Source organism: Lactuca virosa, chromosome 2, assembly GCF_052849685.1.
Source record: "Lactuca virosa cultivar CGN04683 chromosome 2, Lactuca_virosa_CGN04683_v6, whole genome shotgun sequence".
Taxonomy (NCBI): Eukaryota; Viridiplantae; Streptophyta; class Magnoliopsida; order Asterales; family Asteraceae; genus Lactuca; species Lactuca virosa.
The window spans coordinates 280,766,253-280,775,657 of record NC_136427.1 but is presented as its reverse complement, the minus strand read 5'-3'; the positions used below and the strand labels follow the sequence as shown (position 1 = coordinate 280,775,657).

At 36.8% G+C, this 9,405-nt stretch overlaps 1 non-coding gene across 1 annotated transcript; it reads right to left on the bottom strand.

The window, feature by feature from the left end:
* Positions 1 to 4,171: 4,171 nt before the first annotated feature.
* LOC145161906 (small nucleolar RNA R71) lies at positions 4,172 to 4,278 on the bottom strand. The gene has a single exon (XR_013738763.1). It is a non-coding gene; the product is annotated as a small nucleolar RNA R71 (small nucleolar RNA).
* Positions 4,279 to 9,405: the final 5,127 nt, after the last annotated feature.

Here is a 9,405-nt window from a genome sequence, read left to right as displayed (position 1 = left end):
AAGATATATTCACTTTGTGAATATTACATAATATATTATTTTTCTCAACATTATGAGTACTTGTTTTTATAAATACAAAACACATGGATATATATTATTCAATTGCGAATAATATATTAATTTACAAAAATCAAAGATTTTTTAAGTGAAGCAAAATTTTGTGTAGCATTTCATTAACAATTGTAGTATATAAGAGTTAACTTATAAAGAAAACTGCAAAATTGGTCATTGTGGTTTGCGAAAAACTATGGATATGATCCATAAAAATTTCAATTTGCATAGAAAGTCCAAAATCAAGATTTTTACGTGGTTTTGGCCCTAAAAAGGTGAGAATACTATTTTGTCCTTATTATTTCTTTTTACATTTTTATTTACTTATTGATATGTGCATAATTAACAATATATTTAATGCATAATTCTTATACTTTTAGCTATAAATATGTTTAATATGGAACAAAAGGTACTTAATATGTTTAAATTATGTTTTATAGTTGCGGAAAAAAGAAGAAGCATATGAGGAGCTGGAAGCATGAGACAAGAGCTAAAACGAAGAAAAGAAGAAAGAAGACTGAAGACCACGTCGTGGTGGGTCAACCGTGACATGGCAATTAGAAGAATCTCGATCCTGATGCTAACGTGACAAACATGGGAAAAACTCGAATACCACGGTTTGGTGGCGGTCAACCACGACGTGGTGGCTAGATTTCCAAAAATATTAAATCCTAGACATTAGGTCGAAATTGGAGAGTTGCATTCGGTTCTCTGAGGTTATTTGCGATTAATAAACCCTTAGAAACCCAAAGGAAGTCGAAAATCCAAGAGAGCTCAAGGATCGAAGAGGATTTAGAAGATAATCAACATTGATCTATTTGGTTTGCTATTTGAACTTATGTCTAGCTTATTTTATTTGGATCTAATGTTTTTTTCTGCAACAATGAAAAGCTAATCACCTTTTACTTATGTTTGGTGAAGATTAGCTTGATACTTTTGTGTTGATTTCAATTGTTGGATGATTATTATTGATTTACTTGTGTTTGATATATAGAAACCCTAGCATGTTTTAGTTCTAGACTATATTGCTCAGATTTTGTGTGTTAATTGACCATATTAATTGCATGAATCTATCTCATAATTGTTTCTGACCATTAAATAGTTAGAGCTAGAATTAATCACATCTGAGTTAAAAGTAATTAAAGCTAGAAACTTTAATTGTGTTAGAGAGCATAATTAATATTAATTTGTGCTTGGTTGCTCACCTTGACCATGAAAGAGTAACTAATATCATTCATAGTTTAATTGTGCTATTATCTATTTAGTGTTTAACTTGAGCATGACCATTGCCTTGTCATCCATAAATTGATATGCATAGTAATTGGACCATAAAAGCTAGATAATTGGTAATCAATATAATCTATCTACTAGAAATCAACCATAGGAGAAAGTGAAATCAGATCTAGACAGAAGTATTATTTTAATTCTTGAAGTTCCTTTGTTTTCATTGGTTGTTTGTTTGCTAGTTGATATTAAATTATTCTGAACTTAAAAAATCAGTAAACCCCCCAAATCAAAGTTTGTTTTATAGTTTAATTAGAAGTAGTTAATTTATTAAATTGAATTCTGTTCCCTATGATTGACACCCGACTTACCTGAGCTACACTATAAACTGACTAGGTACACTGTCTATAGGTGCATAAATAGTAAAAGTTCGTTAGGTTATAAATTTAAAACTAGATAGGTACTTTTGCACGCATCAAGTTTTTGGCGCCGTCACCTGGGAACGATTTATTTGAATTATAATTTAATTGCTTTTGGTTATTCAATCCTTTTTGTGGGGTAAAAACCACAAAAAGTTACTTTGGTTGCATTTGTTTAAGTTGTTTTTATTTTTGAGATGACACCACGTCATGGTTATCTTCACCACATCGTGGTCTCGCTTCATTTAATTATTGGTTTAGTGATTTATATTCCTTTTACACGTTTTTGTTTTGTTTATGTGATATATGACCCGAGGATCTAAAACACCTATTGTTCCTCTACTAGAAGATACAGAATCCGCTTTCCACAAGAAGAAAGACAAGAAGGGTGAATCAAGCAATACTTTCAAATCCAACAAATTCAAACTTTTTTAAAGGACGCTAGATAACAAGGGAATCAAATACGAACCATAATCATCTACCAAAGAAAGTTCAGACGATTTAGAGCTAAAGATTGAAGAAGACGAGATGACAGATATCGCGAGAATGACGATGGGAAACTATAAGAAACGGATCCGAGAGAATAATGGAATAAGCTTAGTTCCACCCGAGATACCATATGAGAGAATTTTTGAGCTCAAAGGACACATTCTATTCATGCTAAAGGACATATATTTCGACAGGAAAGAGTATGAAGATGCTTTCTGTAACATCCGGTTTCCAGGTATATTAATTTAAGCATTTATTTTAAGAATTTTGGGTGGACTCGACGAGTTGGTGCCTCAACTCGTCGAGTGGGATCGCGACTTGGTGACGTGTTTAATGAATGGACTCGACGAGTCGGGTATCTGACTCGCCGAGTCAGCGCTGCTGAGGAAAACCCTAATTGCTCGGGTTTGTGGCCTATTTAAAGGCTCTTATGGCCTTCATTTGCGGCCACACTTTCCCTTGGGAGACCCTAATCGATCCAGAGAGATTAGAGAGAGAGTGGGAGCTAATTTCTTCATTTTGGTGCATTCATGCAAGGAAGAAGGAGAGGGTTCAAGCTCAGCTGTCTAGAAGGGGATCAGATCTTTCACTATTTCATTCAAGGCTGCTGTGAAGGTATGAGTTCATACCCGTTTTCGTTTGATTAGTAGATCTCATGAATTTAGGGTTTCTTTACCCTCTTTTAAGTTGAGTTATGAAATATGTGAAGTCCCTTTGAGGCTTAGACATCAGATCTGGACCTTGAGAGGTCCAGAGAGTCCCAAGAACCCAACTTTATGCAGTCACATAAGAATATTGAGCTTAAGACACCATTATGAGGGTTATTTTGTCAAATAGAGCTATATGAGTGATGCATGGTCATAAAGGTCGAACCTTTACGTGATTAATGAGCCTTTAGTGCATAGATCTGAAGTTTGGGAAAGTATCTTGCACTAAATCGACTGAATGCAAAAGAGTCTTAATAGACTCGCCGAGTCGAGCCGTTGACTCGGCTAGTAGTCCAGGGTTTTGTCCCGACGAACTGATTCAGATGGTGACCCGTCGAGTTAGGGGTTAGCTCGTCGAATTAGAGCTTGCTGGGGTTGCCATGAATCAACTGGACTCGACGAGTCTCCAAGTGCACTCGACGAGTCTGGTCAAAGTTGGACCGTTGACTGGAGTTGACTTCTGTTGACTTTAGGGTTTGGTCAAAATGAGTGAAAGAGGTCAGGGAAGGGTAGAATGGTCTTCTACCCACTTTTCAGAGATAAGAGTAGAATATTAATTAGAAATATTAATTTGTGATAGGCGGAGGCTAGACCGAGGATTTCGGGCACGAGACTTTTACTAGCTATCTTACGAGGTGAGTCTTCTCACTATACCTTACCTAGAGTGGTAGTTATGTGTGACCAGAAGGTCTTATGCGTTTATAAGTGTTATGTGATATATGTGATATGTATATGTTTGCATGGTTTGGACCGGAAGGTCAACAGGGTTTGGACCGGAAGGTCATCATGGGTAGGGCCGGAAGGTCTACCAGATGTTTGGGACCGGAAGGTCCCACTGAGACACATTGACCGGAAGGTCTCGTAGAGTTATAGCCTCGAGTGGCTAATTATATGTGCGTGGTAGTTTGGGGAACTCACTAAGCATTCGTGCTTACCGTGTTATGTGTTGTGTGTTTCAGGTACCTCAGAGGATCGCGGGAAGGCACCGGCGTGATTGTACACACACCCTTGTTATGGAGCTATGTTTGTGAAAATGAAAAAATTTGGGGTGAAAATTTACGGTGTTACACTTTCAAGCACATTGATGAGGTCAAAGACATTGCCAACTATTTTCATGTTCCTAATTTGCCAAGAGAATCTGTGCTACTAAGGATGTTTCCGGTCACTTTTACCGGTGAAGCAAAAGTTTGGTTGAAATCTCTTGCACCCGGATTAATTACTACTTGGGACACCCTTCATAAAGATTTTATTAAACAATTTAGTCCACCTTCCAAGATCTCAAACCTCAAAAAGAAGATGACTAATTTTCAACAAGAGGTTGGAGAGTCTTTATATGAAGCATGGGAGAGGTACAAAGGATTGCTTAGAAGTTTCCCTAAACATGATTTGAATGTCCAACAAGAAGTGTATGTTTTCAATGATGGGGTGAATGTCACAACTAGACAACTTCTTGACTCCCAAGGGCCAATGACAAAAAAGGAGCCAACTGCTATCAAAGAGTTAATATAAGAGTTTGCAAAGCACTCACGAGAGTACCATAATCCAAGAGAGGATGTTACTAGAGGAAAATGGGATGGAGGAAACGAGAACTTGGCTACAATCATATCTAAACTCGACTCTATGGATAGGCGAATGGAAAAGCTGGATCAATCCATCCATGCCATAAGAGTTGGTTGTGATAATTGTAGTGGTCCATATTTGACAAAGGATTATGAGTTAGATGTAAATGGGAATCGCAAGGCACAAGTGTTTTATTCGAGTGGTGACAAGTATGATGAAGATTGGAGGAAGCCTAAGAAGGAATGGTTACCATATGAAGAGTAAAAGAAACAAAAAGATGAGAAGTATAGAAAAACCGGTCGGGGTTTCTACCAAAAAGAGTAACCACAAAATGAAAAGAAGATAGATTTCGATTCGGTACTTCAAATATTTATGGAAGGATCTGAAAAGAGACATGATACAACTGATGCTAATGTACGAAATCATCAAGCTTCTATAAAAAATAACTTGGGAAACTTACTACACTTGTCAATGAAAGATTGTCACCTTGAAATAAAGACCCAAAAGCATAACCTCATGTAATGGCGATATACACCGAAGAAGAGGTTCATTCTGAGCCATTTGGGACCCATGAAGCAACCACAGGCAGCCCAAGTTGTGTTTGGAAGAAGAGGCGCCCGGAGCCAAAAGAGAAAAAAATGGGACGTGCTATGATGATTCTCCACGTCGTGGTGATATGACCACGTCCTGGTCTCGAGCTGAAGAAAACTTTTATCGTCTTAATTCGTTTCAGCCACCATTACCATTTCTATCTCGAGCAATCAAACATTCTCTGGAGCCCGAACAAAGGAAATTTATGGAACAAGTTCGCAAAAGATGTAATGACTAATAGAAAAGAATTAGAAAAGGCTTCGACAATAGTTCTTAATAAATTGTGCTCACCTGCAATTATCAAGGGATTACCAATCAAGATGGGAGATCCAGGACAACTCACATTGCCTTGTGAATTTGGCAACTTGACTTCTATTAATGCATAAGCCGATTCGGGGGCTAGCATTAACCTCATGCCATACTCTTTCTATCAAAAGCTCAAATTACCAAATCTCCAAGATACAAGAATGACCATTCGTATGGCGGATCACTCGACTACATAACCACGAGGTATAATTGAAGACTTACTAGTTAAAGTTGGGAAATTTGTTTTTTCAATCGACTTTGTGGTTCTCGACATGAAGGAAGATGAAGACCTTCCCATTATTTTAGGAAGACCATTTTTGAATACCGCAGTAGCATTAGTGGATATCCACGACTCAAAGTTCACACTTCGTGTGGATGATGATGCTACCTTTGAAATGAGTCCTACAGTGAGTCATGGAGATCTTAAAGAAGAAGTGTCAAAGATGGATGCTACGAAAGAAGATTGTGATGAGGTAGTTACAATTGAGAATATGATGGAAGAAGAACTTAAGGTTTAGAAGGAGCACAATGTTGAAAAAGTCAAGCGTTTGAAGCCAAGAGCCTCAATTCCCATGACATTTGAGGTGATTACATTTACTACACCTAAGGTTCAAGTGGAAGAGGAGGTTGATGCAATAGATGATGACTTGTATGAAGAAGTGGAAATAATTGAAGAAAACATGGGTGGGGAATTGAAAGAGCCAAATTTGGTCAAAATGGAGGTAGAAAAGGAAGGTCCTAAGGAAGAAAACAAAAAGGTGAACAAGGAAAAGAGGAAAGGTAAATGGGTGAAGCACAGGTATGAAGGATATGCCAACAAAAAGAAGAAGGAGAATTCAAAGAAAGATTACAAAAGAAGAGTTCAAGCTTACAACAAAAAATTGAAGGAGTAAAAGGAGCAAATGGAGATCCCACTCCCAACTTCAACAACGTAGACTGGGAAGGAGTCCAGCTCACGACTCCTCAAATAGAATCAGTTCTCGAGAGGCAACCCGATTTTTAGACTTTGCATTTTATTTTGATTTGTTTTTCGTTTTTCGTTTTATTTTGGTTTAGTTTTTATTTTTAGTCTAACCAATTGATCATGTGTTTTCTCTAGTCTTCTAAATTTGATTTGTAGTTTTAGAAAGAAAAGAATGTGAAGCAATTAAGGAGCTAAATGGATGAAGAAGCTGTGCAATTTTGATGATGAAAATCGAAGACAAATATGCTTAGATAAATGTGGGGTTCCTATATAATGAAGAGAAGTGCATTTTGAAGGATATATACTGAAAAAGAAGATTGGGAATGGTCTTACACATTACAAAGAGTCAGAGCATTGCTATTAATCTTAAAAGTAGATCTGAGAAGGCAACACGACGTGGACGTCATCACCACGTCGTGGCAAAAGTTTTAACCGCGACTGTATTCGACAACACCACGTCGTGGTCATCTACACCACGTCGTGGCGATTTTATTTTGCTCGACTATTTACGACTTCCAGCTTTACACCACGTCGTTGCGGTGCTTTCCCACAACGTGGAAACGGTTCAGCACACATTATTTGAAGATGGTTCTTTGATTTCTGACGATCCGACACATTTGTATTCACAAGAAGAAGGTTTAGAAGTACTGTTTCCAGCCAAGATTACGAGAACTCCAAGCTTTCCACATACTTTCAGAATTCGATCTCAACACTACTATCTAATGGGAGTCTGTTCCAATTCTTCCTATTTAATTTATATGTTCTTTATTGTTTTAGTATGCAATGAGGACATTGCATCATTTAAGTGTGGGGTAGGGGGTTGAATCTAAGAGAGAAAGTATTCTAATAAAAAAATTGAAAAATGACTAGGATTTTAAAAAAATTATCAGAAAGATTTGAAATAATAATCTAAAATTGAATGTAATTAAAAATTGTTGTATTGAGATCTAGGTTTCTAGCATTGTGTGAGACGATCCGATGAGAGTTTCAATGTTTGTTTGAGACAATAGATGTTATACTGTATTTATAGCTTCCTGTTGGATAAGGTGTCTAAGTCCATAACTATATTTGGTATGTACTTGACCCGACTTGGCATGGTCCATTTGGGTTGCATGGCATCGGAACAATTTGGATAGACTTTTGTGAGAAGAGGATATTTATGGTTTATTAATATATTATAAGTTCTAATATATTAATATGAATTATTTAATTAGTATTGATCAAGAATTAGTTTGGAATTAATTTTGTGATCAAAAGAGACTAATTAAATAAATGGGGATTGATTTAGTAAATCATTCATTCTTGTGTAGTAGGCTTATGATCCATAGTTCCTCATGTTGGGCTAAACCCATGTGGTGACCCATGGATACTGCATGGAGTCTAAACCCATGGATCATGAGGAATATGGAAAGACATGAGTTACATTGTGTAACCCTAATGTGCACACTATATAAAGAAGCTTCATCCAAGCAAAATCGGCACTAAGACATACACAAGTGAAGGCTAGCTGATTTTGGTGCATATCAATCTTCTCTCAAGTTATTCCAAGTTGTTGGTGGTGTTGTGTGAAGCATTTAAGGCATCACATTTGGGGTGCTAGGCTCACAAAGTCTTAAGGAATCCAAGCAACAAGAAAGGTATGTGTCACACCCCCAAACCGGAACGGCGAAAACGTTCGGGGGCGGAGCACGTCATGTTTAGTATCACAAGACTTGCATCATAGTAATCAAACTAACACACAACCATTGCATTAATATTTAAAGTGTTTACAAAGTATGATTCACAAAGATGGACTTCAAAAGTAAATAACAAAACAAGACATGAAGCTACTATGCTCCATCTTCCGAATCCCAGAGCGCGTACCTATCTACTAGGCTCCTGAGAATACAAGTTATTTTGAAAGCGTAGATCAGCATTTAAGCTGGTGAGTTCATAAGTATTTTAGTGATGTATAGTAAGTTGAAATTTCTTTTAGAAAAGTTCGCATGTTCCTCCAGAAGATCCTATATCTTCTGATATGATGAAAGATAAGTAAAAATGGCTCTACAATCCCTTCTATGAGTACTAAATGGTTACAAGTTATATAAAACCCAGAGTAAACAGACAATCGATTGTGTGAATCTGCCCTAAGCCCACAACCAAACAAGGAACAGGAAATGAGGCGGAAGTCACACATCCCATTGTTTGTTAGATCTTCGTTGTATATAACCCTGGCGTATTCATTTGGTACTCACGGAGTTAACTGTAATAGTTCCTTTATATTTGATGAAAACATACTTTAAGAAAAACCCTTATTTTCTTTAGTAAAAATGGTAACCACAATAGTTCCTTCTATAATCACTTAGTTTATACTAGCTATATATAATCTAATATCGAACGGATAGTTAATTGTGTGAATTTGCCCTAAGCCCACAACCAAACAAGGAACAGGAAGTAAGGCGGAAATCACACATCCAACTACCTATCGGATATTAATTATATATAACCTTGATGTATAAACTAAGGTATTATGGAATTAACCACCAACGGTCCTTTAAGTTATACTGGTTTAATAAAATGGATTAAACCCTTTACTGGTAAGTTCCTAGTTTAGTTTTCTCAATGTTCTATCTGAAAAGTATGTTTTTGCACTAGAAAACGGTGTATTGAATTTGTATACTATGACCTGACCCATACCTGGCACTCCCTATGATTACTTGGTGTATACGGAATACATATATAGTGTGACAACCCAAAATTTTTTGCCTTGTAAGTCCCGCCAATCAATCGAGAGTCAGACTCATTTCTACTATCTTTTAGCATTATTTAGGGTCTGTTTGAGTGTTATAAGCCTAGTACATTCAAGTTTTGAGTTTAGGGATGAGTTTGTTGGGTTATGAGCATTCTAACACTCCTAAGTGTACATGCAACCCTAAATACCTTGGATCTATATTTTCTCTATTATACATACAATTATGAACATCCAAGGTATTATCCTAATCTAGCATACAAAATAATAAATATAACAAGATAGAATACATACCTCTTTGATGTAGAATGTCTTCATGAAGCTTGAGTGCCTAGTGCCCCAAGTGTGACACCTCAAATGGTTCAC